This window comes from Pezoporus flaviventris, unplaced genomic scaffold (genome assembly GCF_033815535.1).
Source record: "Pezoporus flaviventris isolate CSIRO_AGI_PZ_B2104156 unplaced genomic scaffold, CSIRO_AGI_Pfla_v1 ptg000015l, whole genome shotgun sequence".
Classification (NCBI taxonomy): Eukaryota; Metazoa; Chordata; class Aves; order Psittaciformes; family Psittacidae; genus Pezoporus; species Pezoporus flaviventris.
The window spans coordinates 17,518,189-17,537,283 of record NW_026892563.1 but is presented as its reverse complement, the minus strand read 5'-3'; positions in this window follow the sequence as shown (position 1 = coordinate 17,537,283).

The window sequence follows — 19,095 nt, the reverse complement described above, 5'->3', positions numbered from 1 at the left end:
GTCTCTGATGATTTCTGTTTGATGTGCAAGGTGACTGAAATAGTCAAACTTCAGCAAATTTAAATTAAGCACAAACTGCATTTTCTTATGTGGTAACATAGCCTATTTGCTAAGCTCAAAGTGACTCTTCTGACTCCTTAGATGTGTGCCTGAGTTATTAAGTGAGCGCATGTCTAGAAATAGGGAATAAGAAACACAAATAGATAGCATGGGGAGGCATTGATTCATCTTCATTTGTAAAATTGACTGCTTAACAAGTCTTTTATAGCAGTGACTTCTGGGATCAAGTCCATCTGGGATGAATACCTTTTATATAACATTTGGGGTCTAAATTAAGGCTGGATTCTGCCTTTGGCTCTTCCCCTAAGTAAGAGAGCAGAGAAGCACAGATGGTAGGAAAAGCTCAGTGTAAAGTAGTGACCTTACATGCAGTACGACTGCCCAGCCAACAAATCTGCTCTCTCCCGTGGAAGATACTGCTCATGTAACAGACTGCACACTGAGGTAGCTCTTAGTAGCTACAAAATAGCTATTTCTTGTGTTAGCATATGCATACATTGTCTCAGCGGTGAAAGCAGCTGCTGATACAATGTGCAATCAGTTGGGGCTGGAAAGAAGAGCAAGGAGCATTCCACAGCACCAGGCTGCCTGGTACAAACTGGCCTTCAGTGATTGTGCTCTTTATGAACTGAGGTCCCCAGTGTCTCTATTCTTTGCTGACTGGGGCAGGACACATGGGCAGAATGGTCCCTAACTCTTCACTGACAACAATTGGTTTAGAATCCTAGAACACTTTGGATTGGAAGGGACCTGCAATGAGCAGGGACATCTTCAACTAGATGAGGTTGCCCAGAATCACATCCATCCTGGCCTTGAATGTCTCCAAGGATGATGCATCTACCACCTCTCTGGGCAACCTGTTCCAGTATTTTACCACCCTCATTGCAAAAAATTTCTTCCTCACATCCAGCCTGAATCTTCTCTCTTCTACATTAAAACCGTTACCCATCATCCTACAGCAACAAGCCCTGCTAAATAGTCACTCCCCATCTTTCTCATAGACCCCTTAAAAAGAACTGAAAAGCTGCAATAGATTCTTCCCAGAGTTTTCTCTTCTCCAGGCTGAACAACCCCAACTCTCTCAGCCTTTCCTTATACGAGGGGTGCTCCATCCCTTTTTTTAATGCTTTAATGCTTTTAATGTTTTAAAATCCAAATCCTTCTGTGCAGGATTGGGGTCATCTTCTTTTTCCTGGTTGGTTTTCATTTTGAAGAGAAGGGAGTGAGTGTACCTCTTGCTGGAAAAAGGCCTTCCAGTCCAAACAGTGCAGGCAACTGAGTGCCCTTGCATGGGAGGTCTTCGCCAAATGGGGAATAAAAACAAAGGGAAGGAATATGTGACCTCCCAACCTTAAGCTCTGCGTGCCATGTGGCTGGTGGGAGGCATTAGTGAGGCTCCACTGTTCATCGTTGTGGGTGTCTTCATGAACATTAGTGACAGAGAGCCAGCAGGCTAGCCATGAATACAGACGAGCACCAAAATTCACATTAACACTTCTCCACTCTGCTGACAACAGAAATTTGAAGTGACTGTTTTTCAAAAGTTGTGTGTTGAATTTGGTCTGCAAAGCAGAGGTATTTAGGACCATGGTGACATAATATATCCCATTAAGAAAGGAGTATTTGCAGGGGACTGTGTACAAGCCAGCTATATATGTGCTCTAGCCCTACTTAAAATAAACCTACACATACTATAATTTTCTTATTCTGGGAACCAGCTAAACAGAACGAGGACTGCAGCAGCTACATATCAGTATATACTGCACATACGCTGATTACTCCCACTCTTGTCACGGCCATTTCTACTCAGCTGTTGCCAGCGTTGTGAAGAGGCATAACTCCTGATATTTTGGAGCACGCAGGAACAGGGAGTCAATGTTTGCTTTGCACCCTTGCTGTTGTCAACCCAGGTGAATCAATGGGAATCTCTCTGATGGTGTTACAGTTGTAGTGTTACAGCTCTCGCCATGGCAAAACAGCAGTGGAAAATATGCATGGTGCTCACTCAGCAAAGGCTACAAACACAATGCCTACCCCCCCTCTCCCAGTCCCCCCATTCTCTTCCACACAAGTGTGCTGGACAAGCTGGTAGAGATGAAAAACTAAATATTTTTGGATAATGATGCTGAGTCATTAACCATGTGATTGAAACAATTCATCCAGTTATCAACAGCCAGCTCCACCTCCAGCCTCCCCATAGCTGGGGGCTGATAAAGTGCTGTCCCTCCTCCTCGGAGCCTTTTGTATTACAATTCCCTCTGTCCACATACAGGAGCAGGCACTCCGCTATATGACTCATACCCTGGGCACAGTATTAGCTACGATAATACTTTCTTCTCAGACCCTTTCATATTTAACACAGTTGGTAAAGACTGAAATGAGCAGAGTAGGGAGCAGAGAAAGATTAGCTCCCAGTTTCTTTTCTTTTCTATGTTTGAATTTGTATCTGAAAACTACCTTTAAAAGGGACCTCAGCTTGGCCTCTACGATTGTAATTCTCAAATTTCACATCTATTTCTGCATATGTACCATCATGGAAATTGGTGCGTATATGCTGCAGATGCTAGTTTGCATACAGAAAAGCCATTTGTGCAGCTTTTCTGAGGTGCAGGAAAATCTTTCCTATACGCAAACCAACATCTAGATTTTGAAAATGTGTCATTCAGTCGTAGGTTATCACATACTTTGCCTTCCTTCCTTCCAAAACACTGTATATGTATTCCATCTAACAATGGAAATTGCTTACAGTGCACAACCTTCAGCCTACTATGGATTAAAATGCATTTTGGAAATCTCCCCATATTCCTGGCACATTCATTACACAACTCAAAAATATAGAGCATTTGGGATCTTCAGTCTTCACATTCCTGTAATAAGAAAAGTTGTATAATCCACCTCTGAAGGACAAATCCTTATAAAACTATTGCGACTAAATACTGACAGTAGGCTTTCTTTGTATTAAATCTCTCATCCATATTCAGTGAGGAAAAGCCTCTCATTTTCTTGTAGTATGACCTTTTTTTTTTTTTCTGTTGAAAAGCACCCATGAAAACTCAGCAGCCTATTTCTAGAGGTCCACTTTCCCCTTCCATCCTGCTTTTCCTCCACACAGCTGGCTTCTTGCACTGGAGCAACTTGAGGGTGGGCAATGATGGAGTCACAGCAGTGCCCACTGGAATGGCTGTGGCTCCCACTTGGGAGAGGAGTGAGCCCAGGGGATAGACAAGCAGGTTGAAAGACTGGGTTAAAGTATGTTGCATGTGCTTCCTATGCTTCCCTATTTGGTGTTCTTAACACAGTGCTAGAAGGAGCAATCTTTCTCTGGCAGAAGTCTTATGGGTCATTTCCATCCCTAACTTCTAAAGTGCTAAAGTTAATGGCGTTTTATTGCTCCTTTTCCAGTTCACCTCTAATAACTTGGCCTCCATACACTGCAGCTGCAGATAAAATATATACATGAAGGAAAATTCCACTGAACATATTGTTTTTCACTTCCTCCTTGTTTCCAAACACCACTCTCAAAGCATGCAATGCCAAGTTACATATTATATATTAGTCCTCCTTCTTCTATTCCTGGGTCCTGTACAGAAACTTGTTTGTCATCTGTAAGGGAAGCTGAAAAGCAAGAAACAAATGGATCATTCTTTCCTGTGCAGTCCAGAGAGCAAAACAGCTGAGCTGGTCTGTTGACAAAGACCTAGTATTAGAAAGCATACAATTTTCTGGAAAGGTGCGTTGTTCAGAGATCATCTATCTAAGGAGTGATCTTTGGATGTGACACAACATGAAAAAGTCTAGCTGTTACTTGGATTCTTTCAGGGCACAGACATTGTGTATTGCCTGCAGAATTTGAGAAACCAAAGAAACTCGAGTACCCTACTATGGATAATAAACCATTGTTGCTGGTTATCCATTATGGAAAAAATGGGATTGAACCTATCGGAACTTCAACAGGCTCAGTTCAAACCTTTGACAGCCATTTGCTGTGTGATATCTATATCTTTATCTATAGATATAGCTAGACCTGTTGCTATCCTTGCCAAATGAAAGGATAGATATAAATCACCTACATAAAACTGAGATATGGGACCATGGTTTATATGATATGTAACAATTTCATGATTATTAACTATTCATTTTGGTAGGAGTACAAAGCATTAAAAAGCTTTTATTAAAATTTATTTTAGAAAGACAGGAAAGAAAGCAAACTTAAAGCATTCCATAGATTTTCATACTGCTAATGGGCTTGCTCAGCTTCAAGACTTAGAAATGGATAGTGCCCAGGAAGTTAAGGTTAAAAAGCTAAATTTTGCCTTACCAATCTGCTAAAGGCCATTTGTCATTTCCTATATGTTTCCAAGTGCAATTTTAATGCTCTTTCCAGTGTGACTTCCTAAAACCACCATAAATGCTACACAGGGCAGAGCTGCTGTTTCTTACAGGGAACTGAAATTCTGTTTCTTTTTTTTTTGGTTCCTTCCTTTGTTGTTGTATTGCATCTTCATCCTCTGGCTCTGCAGCCCACACTCACCTTATTAATGCCTGCATGAGCGTCCTGCTTGCAGCTTTGCAGCAGGTGTAACACATTTCCACAGCAGTTCAAGCCATCAAAAGGACAAGATTGTAGTGATGGCAGTTCCACAGTTGATGCTGTTGCTGCCACCAAAACCACGGTCACACCTTGCATCTGCTGCTCTTTCTTCTTGTTTTCCTCCCATCTCTGCTTGCCAATGCTAGCAATTATTTAGCTGATTGTTGAGCTGAACCATGGATTTGATCTGGCTGAAAATTAAGCAAGCCCCACAACTCCTCCATGAACATGTATGCGTGTGTATACACATATGTATGCCTTTGGAATTGCTATAGAAGTCCTACCATAGGCTGCAGGCACAGGTTATCAAACTGTAAATAGTTTGGGCTTTTTCTTGTTTCGTCTTCACAGAGTGCCTGGCGCACACAAAGCACTAGACAAATAACAGCATTGCCATGGAAATGATCACACCCAGTAAAGATGATTGCTTGTATTAGGATCGTCTGCAGCTGAAGGATTCACTGAGATATCATTGTATTGGTACCCCAGTAAGTAAAAATGTCACGTCATTTAATCACTGGCTACAGCTAAGACTTCAGCCTCTGTTGCACATATTCTATGAGCAGAGAAGCCACAGGGGTGCTGTAGGGGGCTTTCTGTTGTCAAAGTAATCCTCTAGTGAACATTGCCTGAAGCACCCCCAGTGTCTGCAGTGGTCGCACTCCACAGTGACCACTGTGGAGAAGTTTTTCTCTCCACTGGTATCAATCTGTGTTATCATAAGGTGCCACGGCAGCGCCGGATAGCACGGCTCCTTTGTGCAGAGTTCCCTCTGTGTCCATAGGAGTGGATGGTTCAGGCTCAGTTGAAACCGCTGCCTAAATAGGTGAGCAAACAAAGGAAGGCAGGATGTGGTCTTACTGTTCTAATTTTACATCAGGGGATGTTGGCACAGTGCTGAGCATGAGTAGTTGGCAGTGCCAATGGAAAAATGCCAATATTGTCAGCTGCTGCATTGCCAATATTGGAGGGGAAGAGGGTGTAAAGCACTGGGTATAATTATGTGCATTACTGCACTATTAACATGAGGTAGGTGTTCGGTACCTTCTATCATATAATCTAAGTTTTCCATGAGAATTTGGGAATGCGACACTTTAAAGAAGTGCCAGATGAAAGAAGTGATCTTGAGAATTACTGATTGTATCATATCCTCCGCACAATTTTGTTCAGGGAGGGAGCTATGCAGACTCCACTGCTAAAAAGCAAGGAAAGGAGTTGCTGTTTTGCCCTGAGTTATTCTGCTGAGAATAGCACAAGTTGTTCTGCCTCGCAGACTTGTAACATCTTATAACACAATACAGACAATTCCACATCCCATACAGCAATGATACATTGTTTCACAGTGTCTAATTTTTTTTTGTATCTAATTTCACCAGCGGAAATAGGAATTGCTAGGATTTTTTTTTGTGTGCGTGTGTGTGTATCAGCATTCATAACATCTCTGCAAGGGGCTATTTAACTTCCTACTTTCCTGCAACTGTCATCTGTTTTGCTGTATCTTCCACATATTGTTTTTCACACACATTTGCTATAGGACTTGTTCTGTGACTTACCTAAGCCTAACTTCTGTACATAGATCCTCACATTTTGCTGATACAACATACAGTTCTGAAAGCAAAGTTCTGTTCTGATTTACCTCATTTTTGGTACCACTGTCAGTGTTGTAATTGCCTTCCACGCATTGCAAGTTCCAGTAAATGTGACAGATAAATCTTCCACTAAAAAAGATGTGACTTTCCCAGACACTTTCAGCTGATGAAGCAAGTCTGAAAATCCTTATTTTAATTGGATGCACTATTGAGGATCATTGTGGTACCTCAGAGAGATAGCCCTTTCATTCTCACTTCCTGGACAATAATGTTTGCACACACACATGTGTGTGTGTACACACACACACTTGAGAGGGCTGTGTGCACTGCTGCCAGACTACGTGCTTGCCTTAACTTGCTGTGCTTAGTAACTCAGGTTCAACGTACTCTTGCTCCTACCAAGCTTGCTGTTGTTAAATTGTATGTTAAATTGCAGAACAGACTCAGCAGGGCTGTTAAGTAGAAAGAAAATCCTACTGATTTTCTTGAAAGCTAAAATGTTAGAGATTATGGATGCAGATTGGTATCTACATGAAATGATGCTGTAAATGGGTTTTGCTTGTTGGCTGTATCATTTTTGTCTCTTTTTTTGAGGTTGTGGTCCTGAGAGAGGTTTTTGAGTTTTTATTCAAAGCATGGAGGGAATAGCTGATCCTCCAGTTTTACAGTCAGATATTCTCATTTGCACTGTTTTCTTCTGATGCTTTTGCTTTGTTAATTCATTGTGAATGAAAAAAAAAAAGACTGAACAACCTGCAGCTTTTTCTCTCTTACAGGTAAGACAAAGCTGTTTACTACATTAAGTTAACTCTGTGCAAACTCACTAGAGGCAATGGGGTAGCTAAGATGCCATTAAGGGCATAAAAGGGCCAACAAGTGTCATGACTGGAAATTATGCATACGCTATTAAATACCTCTGGGCTGATCCTCAGAACCCATCCTTTTTTCAGGTTAGGAGGCCAGAGTATATTTTAATTTCTAGGTGGAGCACCTTTACAGCCCAAATCATTGAGACAAAACTATGGAAGCCCAAATTCCTATTTCAGGCCTTTTTTTCATGGTAGCATCCCATTTAGGAGTTCAGACTAATTGAAAGTTTCATGCTCATGAATGCAGAACTGGCCTGTAATTGTCACTAAGATAGACTGTTCAATTACTTCATTCACTGAGGAACTTGCAGTATATTACGCTTAAGATTCACCACAAGCTTCATTAGCTTTTTGAAAACTACTAAGTTCTTAATGTAGATTGGTTTCAGTATACCGATGATTTAAATACACTACATCCACTCACTGTTTTTGTTTGCTGTGTATTAGAGATAGCTAAATATATTTACCATGTGGATATGTTGTATTGGTTGCTATAAATCATTTCACAGAATCACATATTCTAGTTAAAATTTAGAAATATAATAAAAAGCAAGGCAGCAGATTACTTAATATATGTGTTCATTATATTACATTCCATGAAACAAATTGTAAACTTGTATCAGTTCCTTTTATAAGGGAACTTAAATTATACTTGTAGCTGAATTGGATAGGTAAAAACAAAGTGATACCAAACTCAGAGGTATTATCATTGTGTTATATCCTTGTTGATTAGCTACAAAGTTTCACTGGGATAATTTAGTATGAAATTAAGTGTTTTTGAAGAAAGAAATAGATCTGGGTGAGCATGATGGGTCATTCCAAATCAATTGCTGCTAGTGGCAGAAAGAACATTGGCTTACTTTCCCTTTTTGTTTCAGTACTTCTGTATTGTTAAGACCTGCTGTACTGTCATTTTCCTCCTGTGTGGTTTTCCCCAATATCCACTGAGATGACTTATCATTTTTAATGCTTTAATTTCTGGTGATCATTTTTCACACCTGCAGAGTTTTTCGTAGCTTATTTACAGTGCCTTCCCTTCTTGATTAAAGTGACAAGTGAAAACAAACAAAAACCTAAACAATTTTGGTTTTGCAAGATCTGGGTGAATTGTCCTGGCAGAGCTGATTCCGCAAGAAGAAGGGAAGAGCAAATGGTTTAGAAATCTGTCGAGAGTCTTAGTTCTTAAAGAGTGGATGATCCTAGTCTATTATCACCAGATAGCATCCCTGTGGTCCACCTGTGGGCAACTGCAAGACCTTAGGACCAAACACCATTTTTGTACCCAGAAATACCTTCACATTAGAGATGATCTTCAACTCAGTGTTTTCGCCAAGGTTATGCTTTTTCTTGTGTGACTTGAGAAGCGCAGAAAGACCAAAGTTAGACAAGGATGCATCCCCACTCTCTGCTCTTGATTGTGCTATGTGAGATTATTTTCATGATGCAGAAGTATGTGGGTCAGCCAAAATGTTCGCATGTTCATCAGGAGGAAGTGAAATGGTTTCTGAACTGAAGCATGGAGAAAGCATTTCTTGCAACCTGCAGAATCAGGAGTTATTCTTTCATACTTCCTTGCTAAATGAAGGGGCAGTGCTTTAAACAGTGGCAGAAGCTGGTGTGCTTGCCAGCCTCCTACAACATCTTGCCTGCCCCATTGTGACTGTGTTGGTCCTGCCTGATCTCAGACTGAGCTGTTCAATGCTTCCTTAGCCAGCTGCTAGCCTTCTATAAGCTATCTATCATTTTTCTATGACATAATTGACTGTGTTTGCTGAGAAGAGCCAAGTGATTCTCAAAGTCATTCCAGTGCAGTGTGTATCAGTCTGTCTCATAACTTTTCCAAGGCTTGCATTTTTCTCTTGCGAAAAATGAAGGCAGACTCAGACATGAATCTAAAATTGTATTCCAAACCCCCAAAATCTTCAAGATCTTGGGGGAATTCAGACAAATGTTCTGGATTTTACTTTCTGTTCTGAAGTCTTGTTGTTGTGTGTGGTTTTGAAGAACTATCAAAAGGATATTTTGCTACTGAATTTGGGAACGGGAAATGTTCCCATTCCCATTCAGACAGAAATACAGATGACCAGAAATTTCATAATAGTTTTAGAAAAGTGTTACTATTACATTCTTAAACCTACGTAATTCCCATGTAGATGATATCAGTAACATTAAACTCCTGTAAGCAGCCTGCCCTCTGTAAAGGATACTACACTTGCACAGATGTTAATTGTAGAAATTGAGTAACAACTCCATTAGTCATCTGTAAAAACTGAACTTGAAGCTTCTGGCTGTAGCAGTATAGGCATCTAGTGCAGGTTACACGTGCATGCATAAATATATTACCTGAAATATTTTGAATTCTGTAATTGAAATTATTTGCATTGCACTGAACAGCTTTCTTAGCATAATATTGATAGAACTAAATTCCTTTGTAGTATGACTCAAGTGAGCTCTCTTCACTGAAGTTAATACTGAGAAAAATATGGGATCCTGTTGGTATGGACAGTTATAAAATGTAGCTCCATAATAAAGAAACCAAGACCAATAGAAAGGCCTTTTTTTCCCCATGACAATCTTTCCCTGGCTGGCAGCATGAAAGGGAAACAAAGAAGGTGCCTGATGAATGCTCTTTATGTCATGCCAAGAGAGAATTCCTTAATCTTGTGGAATGAATGATGTGGGATATATAACACTTCTCAAAGTGGGAGTATAGCATCTCACAGCTAGCTTACTTGCCAGGCAGGAAGCCTGGGGAGGGGTAGATCTGCCTCCTCACCTGCTAACCATACTTGGCATAAACTGACTGTTTCTCACAAATATTCCTCCCCCTTCTCAACAAATTCTCACCTGATCTCTCCCCTGCACCTTTGAAATAGCATAACATAAGTTAGGTCTTCAGGTATCTCCACAGAGACCTATAGAGGCTATTTTTTTCATAGGGATTTCTCAGACAAAACCAGATGTGCATGTTCTGGATAGCACATCGTACACCAAATCTGAGGCTCTTTTGATCTTTAGACTTGCTCTGCAAGGTGGTATAATTGGTCTGTGAATGTATAGTAAATCAAAAAGGCTCCTCTTGCATAAAAAGTCCTGCACAGCTGATAATCTATAATATACACAACAACAGGTCTTGCGCTTCTTGGAAGCATCAGCCTTACTGTGTGTGAAGCATAGAGATGATCTGCAGGTGTGCAATAGGTGAGTCAATGATAGTTGGACATCAATCAGCCATGCTCAAAGCCACAATCCTAGTCAGACTGTCTGATATCTGAAAATCCTGAAGAAATTAATGAAATCTGTGTTTCCTTCCCAGACACATTTTTTGAACGGAAAAAGAATAAATGTCGAAGGAAACCCGGGTATATGGCAACCTGGAGCAGAAGGTATTGTCTCTGTAAGAGAGGCAGAGATAAAGGCTGGCTGAACAGTCTATGCTTTCAGAAACTAGAGTTTGGAAAGAGAATAATCTGAAGCCATGATGCAGGGCTTCTCCTGGGAAGCAGGAGACAGGTGGGCTCCACTGAAACAAGGGAGAATTGCATTTGCTTGCTTATTCTTGCTTTTCTCATATACTTACAAGATTATGAGCATACCTAGACATGTCAGCATTATTAATAGCAATATAATAGCATAGGTTTCGCATGTGTGATTTATAAGGGTGATGGGATCGAATCTCTTTGCTTCTCTAAATTAATCTGGGTTAGGTATTCCTTTGAGAAAATATAGGTTTAAACTAGATTAAACAATTGGATCACTTCAGATTTCCTTGTTCATGTTATTTTATTTCCACAACACAATTTATTATCGGCAAATGTCCTCACAGAGAACATGGCTAACAGCTGTAAAACTAGGGACAAGCATTATACATGTAGGAAGCATAATTTTAATTACATAGAATTACATTATCCCTTTGATAGCACTTGAAAGATGCCTTATCAATATATGCATTTTATTTTGGTAATGACCAACATAAAATGCAACCCTCACATGAGTTCTTTGTAAAAGAAAACCTAACTGTTGAATCCAATACTGTTACAGTGTGACAGCAGTGCAAGAAGATGGATGGTTCTGATGTGAACATCAGAAAGACCTGGCTTTTATTCCCAGTCATGTCATATATGTTTTGTGCAGCTTGGTGCATGTCCTTACCCCCTCTTTGTATCTCTGCTGCTTCTCACACCATTTTCTTGGCTTGCCTATTCAGAACAGCAGGACCCCAGCACAAGAACAAGGACTGGTGCCTCCCAAATGTTTGCAAAGCAATCCAACAAAAACAGTCTTTCAGGTTCATGACAAAACCTTTCAGTCCTCTCATAAAGAAGAAATGCTAGTACTTGGTTGTCTCCCAGGTGATGGGTTTTGAAGTGCTTTTGCCGGAAATGCACATGGTGTAGCTAGATTATTTTTTTTCAAGTTACCAATGAATGCTTAATATCTGTTTTTCTCCAGTAACAGGAAACCACTGCAGCAGTAATTTGGGCATTCTGTCACAGACTGTGTCTATTTACAATTGTAGACGGTAGGAAGAGACCACAAGAAAATATCTAGGGGTCAGAAACCTATCAAAGTTTGCATATTAGATCTGATTTCTTTTTTCCTGCTTTGAGGTTACATGCTTAATGCAAGCTGAGAGACACTTCATCCAGTGACGACACTCTCATGATGCCATGACTCCCAGCTCCAGATGCTACATATGCCTTTCAAATATGTGTCTGCAAGTCATTATGTAGACTTGCCTCACAAGCTGTGGCCCTTTGGTCTAGAAACCCCCTTCCCAAACACACTTAACAGTACTGAAATGATGCCTTTTCCAGCTGCATTTAAAACAATCAGTGCTAAAGACTCAGTGGCCTCCACTGACACCAAGGCTTTCTTAGCCTAGCCTAGCTAGGAAGTTTTTCCTTATATATAGCAGAAACTGTAACCCTAGATACTACTTAAGCTCCCTGCTCCCCTTGAAGCATTGAGACTTAGTTACTGCCTTCCACTAAGCAGCTACCTTTCACATATTTGAAGACTGTTGTCATGTTTCTTCCCAGTCCTCTTTTCTCTAGATTAAACAAATCCCGTTCTTTGAGATTTCCCTCCAGGGTCAGTTTTTTAACTTTCAGTACATTCTGTTGTTCTCAGGACTTTCCCTAATTGTCCATTCCTCTGTTGCATTCAGTGACTAAAGTGAATCAGCCCATTTTCCAGTTTTAGACCTCACCGGTGCCAAGTAGGAGTGGAAGAATTATTTCACATATCCCACCTAGCCAGTTTATACATTTCAGCACAATACTTGCTTTCCCACACCAGCATGGCATTGTTAATTCTTCGTCAGCTTGAGTTCTTCCAAAGTCCCCATGGCATTTTTGTGCAGGTCTTTTGCCTTGCTGGCTGCTTTCCATTTGAGGGTTTATTCTTCCCTAAGTGTAATAGTTTACACCTGTTCTTGCTGCACCAAATCCTATTGTTTTCAGACCATTTCTTCAATTGATCAAGATGTGAATCCTGCCAAGGTGCTTGCAGAACTTTCTCTACAAATTTGGCAGCCACACTTCATATGCCCTTTCCAAAGCACAATAAAAATAGTGAGTGTTAAGAGTCCTAGAAAAGGCATCTGTGGAACTTCTTTCCATAAGCCTTCCACTTCAACAGTGAGCCGATGTAAATACTCTTGTAGTACTTTTTTCTTTTCCTGAAGCAGCTATGAGTCCACCTTACAACAATCTCGTTTTAGTTTGCTTACAAAAAATCACAACAGACTGTGTTGAAAGCCTTGTTCAAATCAAGATATGTTAATATCTATTGTCCATAAGACCTGCTACTTGTCAGAGAAGGAAATTAGCCTTTGGTTCGGCACGATTTGTTCCTGGCAAATCTTTTTTGGCCTCTACTTATCATTTCATTATTTCCCATACACAAAAGAAAACTTTAATTACTTGTTTCTATGTATTTCCAGCAATTCAAGTCAGGCTGTTTTCTCCACCTATATTCTTCAAGCTGCTTTTCTTCCTTCTAAAAGTCGAGTACTGCAATTACCTGTCATGGCTCTTCTGTCCCCCAGGTGCTGTGGGAAAGGATCCCTTGTTGCTTTAGGATTGCTTCAGCCAGCACTTCCCAATGGTTTCTCTTCAAGTCTCACTGACTTGGAAAATACCTGACTTAGTGAAGTAGCCTATTCTGTTATTTCTGTTATTTAGCTTTAGATATTACTGGTTAGTCAACTGATCATAGTTAATCCTTTTTGCTGAGGAGTGAGAGGAAAAAGACATTAATCACTTTGGCTTTTTTCTCTGTCACCTCTTACTAGCTTTCCATCCTTGTCAAAGGGCAGATAATTTTTTTTTGCCATTGTGCTCCAACTTCTAATGCATAGAAGTGCCTTCTTGTTACCCTCTTTCCTTTGCTAATAATATTGACATTTTTGTATTTTCCTTTATGATTTTATTCTTACAGGCTCCTTTTATGTTTTATTCTTGTTCCTGCTCATGCACTTAGAGATGTTTCCTCATTATCTTGTATTCCCCATAAACCACCATTTGTTACCGTTACTTTTGGAATTGTATCACTGACCCGCCTACCTCCTAGTTTAAAGTCTTACACAGTTGAGCCCTCTCTTCCCACTTTTTTCCCTAGGCCCCACTGGCACTCAACAATTCTTGAAAACTCACCTCAGCCATCCTGCTGATCTCACTTCCCAACCATGCATTAATTTCCAGTGTGTCAGTGCCAGTGCATTTACCTGGAAGAACTGGACCCTATCGGAACCCCTGACTCCTCCCCTGTAACTTCCAGCACCATGCAGCTGTATTTGACTTGCCCGTGGTTGTAACTGGCAGAACCATTAACATACCTGCAAAGGAGCAGTAGTAAGAGGGCCTCAGTGAGAGGGCCAGATGAGTCACATCAACCTTACTGTACCATCCACTTGGATGCACACCAAATCCACTTGGATTTGGGTTTGTGGTGGGCAGGCACCTTCTGGGATATCAGGCTGAGCAGCAAATAAGATGCCTTTTCCTCCTCTTTCCATGTAAAAGAAGCCATAAGATACATTTTGTTACCCCCTGGGTGCAATGGCTTTGGGATGGGCTTGGGTGGGAATTATGTGTAGTTTAAGGTTTTGTAGATTCTGGTTACTCAGCCTGAGACAGTTAATATTTCAAGTGAATATTTGAAGAAGGTGGTATGTTCTTCATTCGGAACACTTTATATGTCTAGCACCCCATTGAATTCAGTTTCATCTGGGATCGTTCAGCACTCCTTCAAATTAGACCACAAAATGTCAATCCAGATATGCAGAAACTAGGAGCATGAAATTCGTAGCCACCTGCAAGAAGTGTGGTTTAACTGACTTATCCAGCATCATACAAGAACTATGTGGCAAAGGATGGACTGAATCCATTCCTCAGGCAGAGCTCAGCTATTTTAACCAACATCTCATCCTTTTCCACATGATCCTGTACTGTCATTTACCGCACATCTTCCATTTGCCGAAACAAATGTGGAAAAACTCCTGTAGACAGCGGCCTCCTCCACTGTGTTGCCCTGACACAGCTCCAGAGCAGCTCCACCCTGACAAATAAATGTGGCAGAGATCCCATGGAAAGAAAAGTATGCAATTATACACTTTGCATATGCATATGCAAAGGAGAGGAAGGAGAAAATAACACTCCTCATTATGTAGTATTGATTTTGCAACCTAGTCCTCATTTAAAGCAGATTTTGTCTGTGCAATTATCTAGCTTTTTAAAAAGCAAACAGTAAAAAAAAATAATCAAACCCCCTTCCATCATGCAGCATCATATTGTTGTAAATGTCATTAGAGCTGAACCCTTTAGCTTTACCACAGAGCTCTCTGCCACTCTGAGCTAACAGAGAGACTGATAAGAGCAGTGAGTTGTCATCCATGGGTGGCCAGCAGGAATATTAGACAAATGGACTTTGCTGGGGGATTCATGGGTATTCGCTGACAGAGGAGGGCTCGTAGTGGGGGGGTGAGTGGGGTTGGGGAATCTAGAGATCTGTGGTTTTATTAGAAGGTATGAAAACCATGATTCTTCCTGTCCTCTTCTAGCACAGCCCATTCAGCTTCCTACTACCCTGTTTTCCCTGTCCCAGTCTTCTCTGAGACTGCCAAGTCTTTCTCCATCCAAGTCTTCTTCCATCCAATCTTACTTCTCCCTTTCTCCTTACCCTCTCTTCTATATCCTCTCATTAAATCCTAGGCCCACATTACAGACACCTCCGGTTGTTCCCTCTTGTCCCTGCTGCGGTCCCTCTGGCCCACACTTTACCCTGACAATCCCACTTTTCCTTCATTTCTCAGCTCTGTTTCCTTTCAGTCCTGCCTCCAGGAGCAACCTTGCTCATGTGTCTAAGAGCCACATTCCAAACCAGAAACTTCAGGAGCCCTGTGTACAAGCTTACAACAGCCCCACCTTTTAATACTACCTCCTTCACTGCAGCTTTGCTCGCTCATCTGCTCCCTTGGGACCAGATGACTCCAGATATTTCATTGTTCTGACTCAGCTCCACCTGTCACCTCTCTGGAGTATGTCAGGACCACAATCATTGCAGTGACTGCAGAGCCATGCAGCTATTTCCATGCAGGCTTTGTACTCCTTAGTTCATCTGCTGTTATCTCAAATGTATAGTGCTCATCTTCAAACCTTAGTGAGGAGGTGAGTAAATACTGGGGAGACTAGGCATGTATCTGTATTTGTATCCCTATCTATAGTCCATAGACAAACACCAGTACAAGCAAAGAAAACCACACTTGGCAGAGTAATTTTTCTTTCCACAGGCAATTCCTGTTTTTTTACTAACTCCTCTGAAAATCTGTCCCAATCTGAAATTCAAGACAGTAAACATGATAGTCCTAAACCTGTATAAATTCTGACTTTACTTTGATATTGTGCAACATATCACAGCTAGAAATTAAAGCTTTTAAGAGGAGAGAACTGGCTTTTCCATGGTGCACAAAGTGTATGTTGCAAAACTAGGTATATTCCACATAAAAAAGATCACTGGAGCACAACATAGTTCTGCTTAGAGAGGCTATTAATGGTAATGTTGAGGTTTTAAAAGTGCAGTGTTTTTTCTTTCATTTCCCCTCTTAATCCTGCCATGCTGGGCTAGCTTCTTTGTCAGACATCTGTGAGATATCCCATGCCATTTTTTAATTGCCTAAAACATTTCCAATAGCTTTTTCACAGAACAGGTTCTGTATTTACATATGTACATGGATTGCATGAGGACATATTTTTATCTTACGCTTTATTAGAAAGAGTGAGGTTATTCATTAGTGCCCTCTGTGCTGCATAGGGATGGATGTGAAAGATACCAAGATGAAGAGAAGATGGTTTGCCTTTGTAGCACAACCAATCTCAAGTATAAAAAAGTCATGACTCAAGCCTCTCAAAAGTCAAAAGTTTTGAGAGCCAACCTGCCTGTATTAGGGGAGTTTATATTTCCTTACTGAGTATTTAGGGCATGGCCACTATGTGTTTTTCAGATCTTCCTCCATAACTGTGAAGTTTTAAATATTAAATGTGAGTTTCTTATGGTCTTTGGATACTTGTGGTTAACACTTAGAAGAATAAACAAACTTGTGAAATTACTAGTAGCTCAGACCTGGTGGACCAGTAGTAAGAAGGTCAGAAAGCATTAGGCACTCCCATAAAGATACGGGGCATCGGAGGCATATGTGGTAGTCAGTCCATGAGTGTTCATAGCTATACAGAGGCATGATGCATGAGAACTGATGGCTGTAAATGTGCAGCATTCAGACAGTCACTGTATTTCAAATCATCACAGAATGGTTTGGGTTGGAAGGGATCTTGAAGATCATATAGTTCCAACCCCCCTGCCATGAATGGTGGACTTGGCAGTCCTGGGGTGGAAGTCTGACTTGATGATTTTAAAGGTCTTTTCCAACCTAGTTGATTCTATGATTCTGTGGGCAAGGGTACCTTCATAGAATCATAGAATTATAGAGTAGTTAGGGTTGGTAAGGACCTTAAGATTATCTAGTTTCAACCCCCCTGCCATGGGCAGGGACACCTCACACTAAACTATGTCACCCAAGGCTCTGTCCAACCTGACCTTGAACACTGCCAGGGATGGAGCATTCACAACTTCCTTGGGCAACCCATTCCAGTATCTCACCACCCTTACAAGAAAAGAACTTCTTCTTTATATGCAATCTAAACTTCCACTAGACCAAGTTGCTAAAGGCCTCATCCAGCCTGGCCTTGAACACTTCCAGGGATGGGACAACCACACTTTCTCTGGGCAACCTGTTCCAGTGTCCCACCACCCTCACAGTAAGGAATTTCTTCCTTCTACCTAATCTAAATCTACCCTCTTCAGCTTAAGTCCATCCTCTCTTGTCTTGTCACTGCACACCCTTGTAAAAAGTCCCTCTCCAGATTTCCTGTAGGCCATTTTTAGGTACTGGAAGACTGTTGTAAGGTGTCCCCAGTCTTCTTGTCTCCAGACTGAACAAGCCCAACTCTCTCAGCCTGTATTCGTAGGAGAAGAGACCCTCAGGCACACAGATCTCACTCAGTGAGTATATATAGGAATGCCTGTCTGGGAGCATGTTTATTAGATCTGATGCACAAGTGTTTTTGCATGTGTGAGCAAATCCCAGGCACAGATGTATATTTGTAGGGCTTGCATGTGGAACGTAGAAGTAAGCTTGAATGGTGAATATAAATGTATAACCAACTGAGAATCAAATATTGGCATTTGAAAGTGTCACTAGATATTTCAGTATATAGACTTGGGGATTTGCATAAAGTTCTGTGTCTGAGAAAGACTTCAGCAACAGGGATTGAATCCTTTTCCTTTTTTTCTGGCAAAGGAGTGTTTTAAGCAGGTAGACCGTTGGTAGCACGGCAGGGTGTAAGGCTTTCATGTGGGAAGAGAACAGCATGGCTCATGTGTGACTGTGCCATCACTGGCAGGGTGCACTGAGAATGTGGGAATGGCTGTCCAGTTGTTTGTGTATGGCAGGGTACCTGGCCATTCTCACCTTCATTGGGGACCATCACTTACAAAGTGCCTGGATTACCTCTGGAACTCACCAGGCATCTATTAGAACATGGATGAAACTCAGGCCAGACAAGACTGTGCTGGGGAAAAAAAAGGCAAGCAAAGTAACCCAGGGAGAGCTTGTATGTGGTAAGCACCAACAGGCAGCAAATTATACCTGTCAGCTGACTGGCAATTACTGCCTGAGCCTTGCTTGAGGTGTGGGAGTTTGGGAATATATGTAAATACTCCTGCACAGGGAATGCATCCTGAACTGCTAGCAGGACACAAAACAATTCCTAGCACCCAAGCAGGCTTTGTTGTGCCTGTAGGGCAGGGTACCTGTAGGGAACTCCCTACAACTTGCATCTGCTTAAGATGAGGAAGGCCCACAGCAGTACCAGTGCTGGTTGTGCTGCAAACCACGATGGAAAGTGCTGGTAAACGTTTTCAGTTAGCAATACCTTGGATTCATTTCACCAACTATGGTACTACTCATCGGCAAGCAGAGCAAACCCAAGCCATGCTGCTTGTTGGTGTAGAAGGGCATAGCTGGGGGTCCCAGGTCAGGTACTGAGGCCTCTCTCAATGGGGCAGGGCTGGGATTTCATAGATAGATATTTTACTTCAGTTTTTTAAAATCGAGTTCTGACTTCTCTGCTTCCCTTTCCTCTTCAGCCACGGTGGCTTTGCTTGTCCATCCCCTGCCTCGCTCTTTCTCTGAGAGCAGCCGTGATGTGGACTTCAAAACCTCAGGCAGAAACTTGGCATAAGCTTGCCCTGCTCAAGCCACCCAGTGTATCGGGCATGCTGAGGTGTGAGGGAAGGGGCTACCCCCAGAGGAATGAATCTCTTCTGTGGAAGAAAGAAATACTGTTGAAACAAGCCTGATGTACCACCAGGCTCTCCAAGTGCCCCTCTTTAATGGATGCAGGCTTCTGGCACAGCCACAGCTGGA